This window comes from Doryrhamphus excisus, linkage group LG23, assembly GCF_037039965.1.
Source record: "Doryrhamphus excisus strain RoL-2023G ecotype Guam linkage group LG23, RoL_Dexc_Guam_v1.1, whole genome shotgun sequence".
NCBI classification, from domain to species: domain Eukaryota; kingdom Metazoa; phylum Chordata; class Actinopteri; order Syngnathiformes; family Syngnathidae; genus Doryrhamphus; species Doryrhamphus excisus.
The window spans coordinates 4,837,119-4,853,038 of record NC_136379.1 but is presented as its reverse complement, the minus strand read 5'-3'; positions in this window follow the sequence as shown (position 1 = coordinate 4,853,038).

The window sequence follows — 15,920 nt, the reverse complement described above, 5'->3', positions numbered from 1 at the left end:
TTATAGGGCGGCATAGCGGTCGAGTTGTTAGCGCGCAGACCTCACAGCTAGGAGACCAGGGTTTAATTCCACCCTCGGCCATCTCTGTGTGGAGTTTGCATGTTCTCCCCGTGCATGCGTGGGTTTTCTCCGGGTACTCCGGTTTCCTCCCACATTCCAAAAACATGCTAGGTTAATTAGCGACTCCAAATTGTCCATAGGTATGAATGTGAGTGTGAATGGTTGTTTGTCTATATGTGCCCTGTGATTGTCTGGCCACCAGTCCAGTCCTGAAGACAGCTGGGATAGGCTCTAGCACCCCCGAAAATGAATAAATAAATGAACAAGGCAAATCCGTGTGCTCACGGTTATATCAGACCAACCCACTAGATGTCACTAGTACAGCTACTACACTGCAATGGACTTATCTGTCATTTCCAATTTTAAAATGTATGCTTCATACTTGTATTATTTGATTTATTTAGTTGGTTTTAAGCATTCAAATGGGATAAAAGTGGAATGTTCAAATAGTTACATTCACTCCTTTAATATGTTTTGTGTACTTTGTGGTTACTACTACAAATCCCAATGGCTGCTGTAGAAAAGGTCTAGGACATTTCACCCCTCATCTGAGCAGCCTTCATCAGTTCATGCTCAAAGACTAGGTAGGACACGTGCCAGACTAGATAGGAAAGCTGTAGTCTAGTTCATGCTGGATTGTCATTTGACACCACTCAAAAGTCTTTCTGGTGGGTGTCTCACCTAGAGACTTTGAGCATGAACTAATGAAGCCTGCTCAGATGACTTGGATGAATGAAAATATTCACATGGCCAGTACAAACTGGAACATTTCAGACTGAGTGAGTGACTGAGTTTATGCATCAATGTATGTTGGTTTTGTTTTATGGTTTACTACTGGATCTACTGGAGAATTCAATAGACGTGAAAAGAAGCATGCGTACTGTAGGCCCTGAATGGGGTTACAGGAACAAGCTTCCCAGCAGCTGGAAACAAGATGGTTTGAGCTAAACCTCAGGATGCACAATGGGAACCAGATGCACGGACAAGCGGAAAGAGTTTCTACAGCACCTTCAAGGGTGCACTGTGCAAGATGGCCTTGGAGGTGTATGGAGGAGATAAAAAAAAAAGCTGCCCAAACCGAAAAACAAACATGCAACAATGAAGAATCACCTCAACTGAAAATATAGGATGGAAGTATTGTAGTAGTATGTGCTGTGAGTAATTTGTTCATACAAAGCATAGTGAGTGGGGAGATGGGATATTAATATGGTGAGGAAAGGTGATTCTAATCTTCACCTCCACTTCAGGAAATACCACTGAGCTGCCCTTGGGCAAGGCACTTAACATAAATCCATGTTATAGCATGATCATGTTTAATGGGGTTCCAGTGGGAGAATAACACTTTTTCCTTGTTGTAAATCTCTGGCTAGACAGTCATGAGCCATGAAACACCAAAACCTTTATGAGGCAAAGCACTAAACTTCTTCCAACAGCCAAGATGTTAAAAGTTGAAAAGACAATTATTGTTTTTTGTTGTGGTGCACAAAATGAGAATGTGAATGTTTTAGAAGATTTTGATAGATTTGATAGAAACATCTTTCATCAGGAAAAAAAGTTTGTTTCTACCTTTTTTCCGTTCTTTAGTAATCAGCAGTAAAGCAGTAAAACATAGGTAAGTTTTAGGAAAATATCAGTTCCCAACAAAAAAGGGAGAAAAATAGATTTTTTTTGAAAACTTTCAGTTTGACACTTTTTTGCTTTTGCGACAGTTAAAATATCTAAAATCTGGGTGTTGGAGCCTATCCCAGCTGTCTTCGGGCAAGAGGCGGGGTACACCATTCACACTCACATTCACACCAACGGACCAATTAACCTAGCATGGTTTTGGAATGTGGGAGGAAACCGGAGTACCCGGAGAAAACCCATGCAAACACATGCACAGAGATGGCCGAGGGTGGAATTGAACTCAGGTCTCCCAGCTGTAAGGCCTGCGCACTAACCACTTGACCGCTGTGCAGTCATTACCACAACAATGCAATTGATATGTATTTGAAAATATAACACCATTACTATTTATAATTTTCACACTTGGAATTAAACTGTATGCATGCAAGTTACTCTACAATGCATAAGCTTCTGCACGCTACACACTTCCATGCTCTTCCACGTCCTCCTTGCTGTTGAGTGTGTATATAAATGCAAAAGAGGAAATGTAATTTATAATTCAATCTTTATCATTTCGCAGTTTCATTTGTTAAGAACTAAATATAGTGGTACCTTGGTTTTCATGATGAATTTGTTCCATAAGTTGACAAAAAAACGAAACATATGAAAACCGAGGCAATTTTCCTCATAGGAAATGTAATGCCGTTCCCAAAATACCAACACAATTAACAATTACCAATGCACGGACACCAATATAGAAAGTGTTTTGTTTGGGCACTCGATTCTGCGAAACATGACACTACTGGACAAACTGAATCATCCAAAAACTGAAGTTTGACTGTGCAGTCGAACCCAGTTCCGAACAAAGTTGGACTCACGCAGTATATCGAAAACATAAACAGTCACACACCATATCGATATGTACTCTAACTGGGAAAAGTACAAGTATCAAAGCCGATATTTTTGACATAAAGCAAAAAATATGCTAACCGGGATTTACACTAACCAAGGTTCTAATGTAATCTAAAAACGATCAATGGAAACCCAAGTCATTAACTCACTAAGGACTGGATTCAGGACCATACTCATACGAATCAAGGTGGAAAAAAGATCCAACTTCTAGGAACTTCCTCAAGACGACTCAATGACACTCCCTTTAATGTCTGGACGTGAAAATATGAATTAAAAAAAATGTACGTCTCCAATGTCATTGCTTATTCAGTTTGCCCTCCCCCTCTTTTACAGTATGTTAAAACTTTTGAATTTGACAAAGACCTGAGTGTGCAGGAGTAGGATGATGGACAAGGAGGAAATGAGTGGCTTTTCAAGGTTCTTTTTCTGGTCTCTCTTTCCTCTCCCTCAGCTCATCTTAGCTTTCCACTTACAAATGTCTTCCCACACCTCGGAGATTGTTCATCTGACATTTGCTGTGTTGTCTATTATATTCTCTCGACCACTCGGATAAAATGAAGACAGGCACCCAAACAAAACCCGGTTTTATGTGCACACAACATTTGATGGGACTCTTCATGTCCTCCAAGGTAAATGTCAGGTGGTTCATAAACATAAACACCAGGGATATATGCTTGTAAATTGTGCTGTGTGAAAGGTGCCAAGACTATTAGCTGACTGGCTGGTCACCAGAGTTTCGTTGGTGGGAAAGAGTTGGTCTACTTCTACCTGGTCTGCTGTGTGATGACTATGCAGCTATTCATTGCTTTGTTTACGGACCTTCAGTGAGCCATGGGAGGAGAAAATGTGTTATCATGCCAAGTCAAGCATAATTAAAACGGATCATTAAATGTCAACAATGGTGAGTATGGAAAATCCATTTTAATCCAAAACTATTTTTAAAGGTTGAGTGAAGATGTAAATAAAGACACAGAAAATAAAGCCAAAATGGATTTATGTGTAATACGAAGCAAAAAGTCTAGATGGAAGCTAATGAAAAGGTAGAATATATTGTTGTTGCTGGCCCTCAGTCAGGTCACGTTTTCACGTTTTCACGTTTTCCCCTCAACGTGTTGTGTGCTGGATATGTTGGTGCGTGTCTGACACAACTCAGGCGAGGTGCTGACCCACTTTCCACTGCCAAGTTTCTGGGGTTTCCTGCATTTGATTCTGCCCACATGTGTGTTTTAGGGTGGGAGGAGCTGACAGCTGATAGGTGACAGATGCCATGCGGCCAATAAACACAAGCTCAGAGGGGTGGATGCAAGGCTATACACGTGTACTCCGAATTATCGGTATAAGATGTCAAGAGAGGTCAACAAAACGATTTTCCATGATTCCATTTCTACTGGGTTCTTCATTAACCGAGTATGAGTTTATCCACATGCAAGATATTTGACTTCTGTGTGAAGTAAAAACATTTTGCAAGTCAGTTCATCCAATAAGATACTTTAAATACGTATAACACAGTACAAAAACAATGTTTAATTGAGTTTAGTCATTAAAAACCGTATTATAGTTTATTACAGCTTCAAAATAGAATAAAAGCAGAGATTATTTAATCTTACCCCTAATTCCTATCGCACCAATATGTGTTCCACATATACAACTTTCCGGACTACAGTTTTTTTTTTCAATCGATTGGCTGATCCTGGGAGTTAAACCTAGGTGTGACTTATACATTTAAATTAGCATGTTTTTAAATGTTAACTCATACTCCTATATGCTGTTCCTACCATACTTTGATGTAAAAGAGATCGGGAGCTTGCTTAACTTTCTTATTGGTAATGCTTGTTAATTTACCGTATTCAGCCTCCCTGGTATGTTCTTTATGTTATTGATTAACTAAATAACTATGTGTTACAATAAGAACAACTTTTCAGTCTGTTCTTCTGTCTGCTTTTGTGCAGTACTTACCTTCCCAGATTAAATGTCCTATCTTGGGCTTGAATTTTGTGAAATACATTTCTGAAATAATGCAATTTTTACTCCAGTGAGATTTATACAGTATATGTTTTTTTGTTTCGGGATTTGCGATTTATACCTCGGAGGGACTTATAAACAACTAGGAATATCTATGTTAAAAAGCCATAGCATTTCAGTATGTGGAATCAAACTATGGAATGGATTGAGTAAGGAAATCAAACAATGCACAACGATGAGCCAATTCAAGAAACAATACAAGCAGTTGATGTTTGCTAAATACAAGGATGAAGAGTCTTGAACCAGTCATGATGTGCTATACATATCACTATATTGACACTTACTATGGTACCCATTATGGCATTGGATGATCATATCACCTCCTACTTCGGTACATGACAAAAATAAAATAATAAAAAAAAAAACTTAAACTATATCAGGAAAGCAGGAAGTGGACAAATGTTACAGTTACTGATTGTAAAAGTACCAGATGGAGGGGTAGGATTTAATAAGCTTTGCTTCTTCCTACTCCTTTTGGACATGTGGAACTGTGAACTGATTATGGGATGCATTCAATTGTAATCTGATGCATGTTCAAATGAAATAAAACCATTACCATTACCAATATCGGGGAAAAAAAACCCAGGGCGAAGCCCAAGTACCCCGTCACCTCTACAAACATGTCCAACCCGACCCTCCCCAACTCTCTGCTGCCCTTCAACAAGGACCTAAATAGTAAAACCCACAAAGTTGTGTAATCCATGAACGATTCAATTCGAACCATCCATCCAATCCATCCATTTTCCTCCGCTTATCCGGTTCCAGGTCACGGGGGCAGCAGTCTCAGTAGGGAAGCCCAGACTTCCCGGTCCCCGGCCACCTCCTCCAGCTCCACCGGGAGGACACCAAGGCGTTCCCAAGCTAGCTGTGAGACATAATCCCTCCAGCGTGTCCTAGGTCTGCCCCGGGGCCTTTTCCTGGCTGGGCATGCCCGGTACACCTCACCAGGGAGGCGTCCGGGTCCATGTCCTAAGAACCAGATTTGGCCCCCGAAGACCAGGTTGCCCAGGCACCTGCCCTTGACCACCACCCAACACAATGCACCGGACCCTTATGCTTGCCCCCGTAGGTGGTGGGTCTACCAACCACTATTGACAATTACGACACTACTAATTTCATTTTACACAGCAGTCATACAACGAGCCTGGTCATTTCCAACACTGCCTCTGTTACTACCTCAAATATATTGATTTAACAACTCAATACACTCAATACAATACACTCATATGTGACTTTACTCACCTGTATACACCAGTCATTATTTGCACTAAGACACGTTCATCATTGCACTAAAATTAATATATCTGCAATATGTCTGTTCCTGTATACGTATGCTCCTGTGCAATATTATGTGTATTATGTGTATTATGTGTTTTGGATATCTTGTATATATCTTGTTAAACTGTCTTTTTTTTACTCTACTTTTTGTATACTTTTTTAACTTTTAACTACTGCACTGAAAGGAGGAGCTCTCCAATCTCGTTGTACATCTTGTATAATGACAATAAGGGCCATTCCATTCCATAATAGAGTAAATAATACATCACAAACAGGGAGATTCCATTAAATGTTGGTCAGGATCTTGATAAAGATGTAGACAAATGTATTCATTTCACTTCTATGAAGACAAAGAGGGGTCTGGCAAATAGTTTTTCCACTGGTCTTGTGCAATTTTGTTGGGTGAAAAATGACAACACTAAAAGCAAACAGACAGCAGAGCAGTAATGACCTTGACGAGTGTATCGGCAGCATTGTTTCATGACTACATAATCAGCCACTTTGCAAGCACCGCTCGGAAAGATTCATCTGGCTCACTCAGAACAGTCCGGGGGAAGATTCAGATGAGTATTTCTAGTTGCAATTGTTACTAACATAAACAAATGATCTTGTAAAATGGAGCATTCAGCTGTCAGTCTGTCTGATGAAGAATCTACTATAGGTGGCTGAAATTTAATTTGAACCATAGTATAATACATAAGAGCTGCACGTGCACACACCTGCACAATCTGCTGACGTTATTTATCTACCCTCAAGGCTCCGGTGAAAACGGAGAACAAGACTGACAGGTGAAGAAACAAAGGTGCTAAGTATTTTCTTCCCATAAATGACCCCCCAACCCCGTCAGCTGTCAGATTTCCAGTTAGCAGTTTTCACATTTGTCATCATTATTTCATTAAACAAGAAACCCAAGAGGCATCATGTGGCAAGGTAATTCACGTAGCATATTGTGCACTAACCGCTCGCACCTAAGAAAACAAAGTTTGGAACTTATTAGCCGTCATATCATCATGGGAAACTGAGGAATGGAGGAAAACAATTACAGTGTTACGGTAATCTCATTGACTGATTAAATCTGTTCTAATGGGGAGGCAATACATGTTATTCAATAACTAAAGAAACACTGAAATTCTAGCTTAGAGTATGTTGGGCCGAGCTATAGGCGATAGGTGACATATCAACTCTTATGCTTAGCACTGCAAATACATGGATCTTTAGCTGCACAGCTTCAGTAGGCCTCACTTGAATAATTTCAAGTTGAAAACTGGGAAGAACAAAGAGCACCTACAGGAAGTGCAGTCGGCCTTGGGATGGGGCTTTTAAGAATGACAATTCCTGCCGCAAGACTTAAGGTTTACACCAGGGGTCTCAAACTCAATTTACCTGGGGGCCACTGGAGCTAGGGTCTGGGCAAGGCTGTGCCGCATCAGGTTTTCCAAAAAAAAAAAAAAAACGCATTTATTAAAAACAGAAAAATATACAAACTTTTTCAGTGCTTTGGTTCCGATTTTCTACAATAAAAGCTCTGAAAAAACATTCCACTGTTCTCAAATATCTTACTTTTTATTTTTCTGCACAAAATAAGATGAAAAATAAATAAACAAATCAAGAATAAAGAAAATCAATCAATCAGTAATAAATAAATATAATAATAATAATAAAACGGCAAATAATAAAAACTTAAGAAACCACATATAGTTGGTGGGTAGACAAATTATTTTTTCAGATTAAAATGAACAAAGCATTATTAGAGCCCTGTAGACATGACAAAACACGACTATAGTCACATTTATACTATTTTTATTTACAACATATTGCGCAACTGCAGGGTCTTGAGACACATGCTAACTCGCAAACTAGAGAGCTAACGACCTAAACGGTAGCCTTCAAGTTATTTCCTTTAAACTTAAATAGCCAAAAACTTACCACTTCCACACGGATAGGGAGGATAACTATTAACAGTTATTTAACCTTTAACATGAACATTAATCAAACGTAATAATTTTTTCTGGGTACATGATACCATACAGCATCCATATCAAACTTGCGCGGGCTGCACTAACATTAAACTTTCATATCAAGGCGGGGGCCTCAAACTAGTGTCCAGCGGGCCACATTTGGCCCGCGGGCCGCATGTTTGAGACCCCTGGTTTGCACTACAAACCGCATCAAATGTCTCAAGGCAGCATCTTCATGCAAGATCCCACTTTTCCACTTCTGTGGTCCTGTGGTACATTCACGACCTTGGCCCGTTTGAAAATTTGTGGAAAAGCTAATTATCTTACACTCAGCAGTTTTCTTTTCTATTATTGGTTCATTTCAGGCAATGTACAGTATTTATATGCATAATGAATTGAAATAGTTTTTTTTCTTGTCAAGCTATAATTGCATATACTGTACATGTTTTGGCTTTCTGGAACGGATTAATTGGATTTACAGTCAGACCTTCTGGAACAAACTAATGATGTGAATTATTTAAAAAAACATAATGGTTGAGTGACGGCGCAAAATTCAAAGCGTGAAGTGGCAAGGGATTGCTGTAATACAGTAATACAGAACTTTTAATGCAAGCATGTGATTAGAGTTCATTCATTCATTTTCTACCGCTTTCACAATTCATTCATTTATGAGGCAGAGCGCTAAACTTCTTCCAACGGCCAAAATTGAAGTTGAAAAGACAATTATTGTTTTTTGTTGTGGTGCACAAAATGAGAATGACAATCTTTTACATTTGGATTGATTTTTCAAGGCAAGAATATTGTGTTCTATGGTTATACTATGGAAAAAACATCTTTCATCAGGAAAAAAAAGTTTGTTTCTACCTTTTTCCGTTCTTTAGTAATCAGCAGTAAAGCAATAAAACAGGTAAGTTTTAGAAAAATATCAGTTCCCAACAAAAAAGGGAGAAAAAGATTTTTTTTTGGAAGACTTTCAGTTTTTTTGCTTTTTTTGCAGTTCAAATATCTAAATAATGATAACACAACATTCATTTTCTACCGCTTATCGTCGCGAGGGGTGCTGGAGCCTATCCCAGCTGTCTTTGGGCGAGAGGCGGGGTACACCCTGGACTGGTGGCCAGCCAATCACAGGGCACATATAGACAAACAACCATTCACACTCACATTCATACCTATGGACAATTTGGAGTCACCAATTAACCTAGCATGTTTTTGGAATGTGGGAGGAAACCGGAGTACCCGGAGAAAACCCACGCATGCACGGGGAGAACATGCAGACTCCGCACAGAGATGGCCGAGGGTGGAATTGAACCTGTGTCTCCTAGCTGTGAGGCGTGCGTGCTAACCACTCGAACACCGTGCAGCCTGTCATCGGGCTTATAAACAGGAATTATTTGACATTCAGTCTGGTTGTCCTACGTTGTAGGAGACACCTGCAGGCAAGTGGCCCCGGTTCTGATGTTGAACCATTCTGACGCGGGACTACAGTTCCATATGTTAGGTAGAAGGATGTAGTACAAAGCATCACTGTCCTGTTGCTGTTATATAATGCTTTAGTCTTGTTGAAATCATCTTTCGTTGCTTCACATCCTCGGCATGGCGACCTCTGTGGAACCTAACATATATTTAAACAGTTAGCGTCACATGGAAAATTCAAAATGGTTTCCGAGTGCGCCACAAGAACTATCCATCTTCACAGGTCATCCGGCGTAAAATTGACAAGTGAGGTAAATCTGTCCGACGGGACACAGCAAACTGGCTTGTTTAAACTATTTTTGAAATGATGTTACCATGAAACCTCTGGAAGGATGAGCTCATTTTCAAAATGTCATCACTTTTGATAAAAAAACTGCATTAGAAACCTGCGAAATGACCTCACACATTTACACCTTTCCCGATGAATTTTTTTCAAGATATACATTTCTTTTGGGGGTGAAATGTATACCTCTCAAGAGACTCAATGTATTCTTTTGACTGCCACTATACTATAATATTCTCCCGTGTGTCTTCATTTCCACTGTGAGGAAAATATCAGTGTCGACGCCTGAGTGTTGGACACACGTTTGTCCAACAGATTACTTTTTGTCGCTAAGATACGCTCCGACAATCACAAGTCAAAGTAAAGAGGAACTGACATTGGCTAGTAGCTGCAAATTTGAATGGAAATTTGAAAAAACTTTCTCTTGAATTATGTAATCTTGTTAAATGATAGCATCGGTTCCTGTGACTGACTGACTGGCGACCAGTTCAGGGTGGATCTCTCAGTCAGTCAGTCAGTCACTTCTCTCGTGACTCGGGACAGAATAAGCTGTAGAAAATAAAAAAAATTTCAAGGTGAATAAAAACTGGTGGATTTTGACCTTTTTTGCTGTGTAAAAATACGTCATGGCCAGCAATGACTTTTTGACTTAAAGACAGAAACGTACTTCTGCTTTGAAGTAATGGTGTGTGATCCACAGGATCCAGAGGTGATCCAAGTCCATAATACCACTGTCCAAGGCTGTTGCTACAGCCAAGCAAATAAAGGATGTAAAGGACGAAGGCCAAAGAAACAAACAAACCGAGCTCAGAGTATTCTGACAGAGCTCCCAGCATCTTAGAATGAAGCTCACTTGTTTTTCATTACATAATGTTCCTGGATGTCCACATTGACAACAGGATTTGCAATAGTTTAGCAGCTTACAGCCTTGCTCTTCACTAGGTTATGCAATTGTAATAAGCTATATTTATGGGGGTTTGAGGTTTGTTTTAACAGTTGAGGGCAGATGCATTAGCGTTTATGGCGCAGTGAAACGGTCCGGTCGAGCCAGCCACTGTCAGACAGTCTGTCTAGGCGCTGTTGTTTGAAATAAAGAAGGGTGAATCTGTGAGGAAACTGTCTTCTTACTCATTACGTAACGATACGTAGTAGACGAGGCATTCGTCGAGGATGGAGCGAGAAATGAACCGAAAAATAATTCCATTGTTAAATGAAACTTGACGTTCATATGAGCAAAGTCAGCAAACTGATGGTTGCAACAGTTTAGTAGTTTTGCATGATTGTTAACGACCCCAATGTATCCCACTGGACATCTTCAGAATTTTACATGTAAGCATAATGGTAATGGTAATGATTTTATTTCATTTGAACATGCATCATATTACAATTGAATGCATCACATAATCAGTTCACAGTTCCACATGTCCAAAAGGAGTAGGAAGAAGCAAAGCTTATTAAATCCTACCCCTCCATCTGGTACTTTTACAATCAGTAACTGTTACATTTGTTCACTTCCTGCTTTCCTAATATAGTTTGAGTTTTTTTTCACTTTATGTTATACATTTTTATAGGGCGGCACAGCGGTCAAGTTGTTAGCGCGCAGACCTCACAGCTAGGAGACCAGGGTTCAATTCCATCCTCGGCCATCTCTGTGTGGAGTTTGCATGTTCTCCCCGTGCATGCGTGGGTTTTCTCCGGGTTAATTGGCGACTCCAAATTGTCCATATGACAATTGAATGTGAGTGTGAATGGTTGTTTGTCTATATGTGCCCTGATTGGCTGGCGACCAGTCCAGGTCTAGCACTCCCCGCGACCTTCGTGAGGAAAAGTGGTAGAAAATGAATGAATGAATTATTTTTTATTTGTTATTTGTTATTTGTTATTTTTTATTTTTTATTTTTTATTTTTTATTTTTTATTTTTTATTTTTTATTTTTTATTTTTTATTTTTTATTTTTTTTTATTATTTTTTGTTACATACCGAAGTACGAGGTGATAATGACCGTGTAATTGCTCTGGGAAGCAGGTAAAATATAATTTTACAAAATGTCGTCACCAAGATAAAAGGAGATGTATTTGAGAGTATTTTAGCTACCACAAAAAAAACAAACATAAACGCGACATGTCTGCTCCCATTGTTCATGTGGCTGATCTGTCAAATATTGCTCACAAATCTGTTTTAGTGAGCACTCATAATTCATAATGTATCCGCTTCACTAAATAGCATGAGCATGATAGCATGCAGAGGTGTTCCTTTGGTTGGCTACAATAAAAGGCCGTCACAAAATGTGCAGTTTTACTTATTGGGGAGGAGTGCCGTATCCAGAGCATCCAAAATATTGCCCAATAAGTGACATATCCGATGATAATGCTAGCCATGAGAGAACTGGGATGGTTTCAGATTCCGAAAGTTGCCGACAGAACGTTGTGACTTTTAATATCAAGCCGTGCATTATGATGCTGCAACATGAGGATATCGTCAGAGACGAATGGTACACCAAAGGACCTTGGTATCTCGGTGCATTCAAAATGCCATCAATAAAATGTTTGTTGTCCCTATTGATCCGCAACACAGGTTTTAGTGCATGAAAAATGAGCAACAAAAGTGTTGTTTGTATTTTTCTAGACTCTAGCTGTTGTACTTCCTCATCGTCAAAAGTGCTTCATTTCATGCATGCAGATTTCTCTTTAATAAAACTACTGTACTTGGAAAACTGATCGTTTTCCCTTTTGTGTTGCGTAGAGATGCTGTAAATCATGTCCTTTATACCTCCGGCCGGGGGCTCACTGCCTCCCTACATGGCGGGAGAAGAATATGATGGAAAAACATGATGGGATCAGAGAGACTCACACAGAGAAAGAAACTGGGCTAAAGACGCTTGTGGGAGCAGGCAAGAGGATGCACCTTCAAAACATGGAGAGCGGCAAAGAGAGGGCAGGAAAGACATAGAAGAAGTAATACAAGCTAATACATGCTAACACTGCATGTTCCATTTGAATCTTGTCGATATGACTTTGTTTACCTAGTGTCATACAAAAGTCAATCAATGATCTATCGATGATGCTTCAATTTGTCGTTTTGAACTTTCCACAGTTATGTGGTCAGTCAGTAAGACTGAGCAACACAAGCAGTGTCAGCAGTTTCCCTAATGGGGAATTTATACACGCTGTGTTTTAATACTCTGCAGTCATAATACCAGACCTGACCAGAGCTGCTTATCCATAATTCTTAAGATATAAATCACGTTAGTCTCAAAATCTCATATTGGCTGATCTGACTGGTGGGTTGCAATGACTGGTAGAACACACATTTAATAAGGTCATCCATAATACCAGCAGTATATTGCTGTGTAGTCAAATCCTAGATTTAGGTAATGTAGCTAGTACAACAACAGCATCCATGTACTGCATGAAGATAGTACAGTCACCACAACTATCACATTGCTGTCTTATGTTTTTATTCTGCAGCTTCCATTAAAAGAAGCACACACACACACTCAGACATAGTGTCTGTGTGGCTATAAATGTGCAAATGACGTGCACGTGCTCAGTGATTGCTCCCACACAGTGGTGGAAATTAGACTCGGAAATCATGGGTGATTACTGAGTGAGTGGGGAGACTCAATGCTAAGACCAGGTGTTACTTGTGTGTGAAGCATAAGATGTAAATTTATAAGAATATTTCCTTTTCTTAGTAGATAAAAGTGTCCAGTAAAATGTATAGCAAAATCTCGATTTTCGTACAGTTCGGTTTTCGACAAAAATCATTGCTAAAAATATATTTCAGTTATCGTATAGCTAAACAGGGCACCGAACAAATTAGCTCGCTTAATCACATGTCCATACAAAGCATCCATGTTTTAAAATTTACCTGTAAATTTATAAGAATGTTTCCTTTTCTTAGTAGATAAAAGTACCTCGTAAAATGTATAGCGGAACTTCGATTTTCGTATAATTCATTTTTTTATAAAAATCATTGCTAAAAATATATTTCAGTTATCGTATAGCTAAACAGAAAAATTAGCTCGCTTAATCATGTGGCAATACAAAGCATCCACGTTTTAGTGGCTTAGTCTTAGTGTGAGGAATGGATAGCAGAGGTGGGACACTATGGACAGATTCTGACCAGGGAATCCCTTAATCATTGTTATTACTTGTATGGGTGCTTTATTTGTTGACAGAACGCGCACAGAACAATGAACAACTTGTATCTGTCTCCTTTGTGTGTCGTGGGTTGGCGAGGCATTTATTTTAACAAAAAAATTTTTTTTTTTTGTTACCCGTAAAAAGTCAAAGCAAATTTGGAGATACATGGTTTTCATTGGACTGCAACATTATGTGGATTTCCATATTCAGGACCCAATGCAATGACAACATTTCCTGCCACCAAGGTAACGCTGGCACCGAGCAACAAACTAATGCTGTTATATTGTTTCAAGCCGGTCCCATATTTGGACTGACTTATGGTGGCCCTGCTCGCTGAATCAGTGTTTCAGGCCTGATCCCTGTTAAAAAGTTCAATGATGTCATTTTGTTGCAACCCAACTCATAAAAGAATTGAATGCGTTTCACAGCATTTATTAAAATAAGGAGATCAGCCAAAGGCAAGCTTTGTTATAGCTGTGACACGTGTGCGGCGTGTTGGAAGCTCTAAGAATAGCAATAGTGCAGGTCTACACTTACATTGTTATATACTTGCATTCTGTAACGACGGGGGTTGCTTATCACTTCTCCAGGACTTCACTGAACCTCACATGTGGCTCGACAAGGTGAGCAAAATGTTGTAAAATGTGATGCTTTGCAGTTCATCTTAAGAGTACAACCTCTGTGACAGTGTCAAACAACACACCTTTGTCATAGATGTAGCTTCTCTACTAAATTAGACAATGTTGTGATTACTCTAGCTTTGGGAATTTTGTCCCATCATCCACAATTCTTATGTAAGACATGAACACACTATTTTCCTTTTTATGGGCTTTCAAAATGATAAAAACAGCTAGCACGGAATGGAAATCAATTATATAAAGCCCTCCCAAAAACAACAACAATGTCCCTTCACATAATGCACCCTGCATATTAACCCTTGTTAATAATGGCAGTACTACTAGAAGTACTATTTTTCTGGTGTTGTGACACAGCGCCTCGCTCACAATACCTCAGGCCAATATGGAGAGGTAACGTTAGCTTCTGCTAACTGGAGCTGCTGCTGCATCACGTGTGAGTCTGTCAGGGCCCCCGCGCTCCACGAGAGGCTTTTATTTCAATGCAGACCTACCAACATGTACAAATTTAGAGTACTCAACATGCAATTTGACTCTTGAATATGCTTGTATGCTCTCCATTGTGTTGCATTTTCCTGGTTTCCAAGTGCACTCTGTACAGTACAGATGAATAAAAAATTTTGTCCCTTAGGGGGAGGCATGAAAGAAAATAATTGAGAAGCACTGCTATAGCTCTACCGGCTGCACGGTGGTTGAGTGGTTAGCACGCAGATCTCACAGCTAGGAAACCAGGGTTAAATTCCAACCTCGGCCATCTCTGTGTGGAGTTTGCATGTTCTCATGTTCTCCCCGTGCATCCTCCCACATTCCAAATTAATTGGCGACTTCAAATTGTCCATAGGTATGAATGTGAGTGTGAATGGTTGTTTGTCTATATGTGCCCTGTGATTGGCTGGCCACCAGTCCAGGGTGTACCCCGCCTCTCACCCGTAGACAGCTGGGATAGGCTCCAGCACCCCTTATTTAGTTATTTGAACTGTCACAAACGCAAAAAAAAGTGTCAAACTGAATTTTTTCCAAAAAAATCTCCCTTTTTTGTTGGGAACTGATATTTTCCTAAAACTTACCTATGTTTTACTGCTTTACTGCTGATTACTAAAGAACGGAAAAAGGTAGAAACAAACTTTTTTTTCCTGATGAAAGATGTTTTTTCCATAGTATAACCATAGAACACAATATTCTTGCCTTGAAAAATCAATCCAAATCTTCTAAAAGATCTTCTAAAAGTTTAGCGCTCTGCCTCATAAATGAATGAATGTGTTCCACTGGACGATGGGCTCAAATGTTGTCCATTATAGGTAGAGCATTTACACTGTTACACTGTCTTACACTCTTACACTGTACTCTTGTGCTTTAATCATGTATTGGCATGCAGAAAATGATGGTAGAAATGGTAGAAAATGAATGAATGCTATAGCTCTGTGAAATCAATGCACCCAGGAAGGAAGTTGTGGTAATGCTGTAAGTATTACACATTATTATCTTGAATGTGTTTGTTACTAAATTTTATTTGTTACTAAAACGATATAATGCAAAATTCAAAATA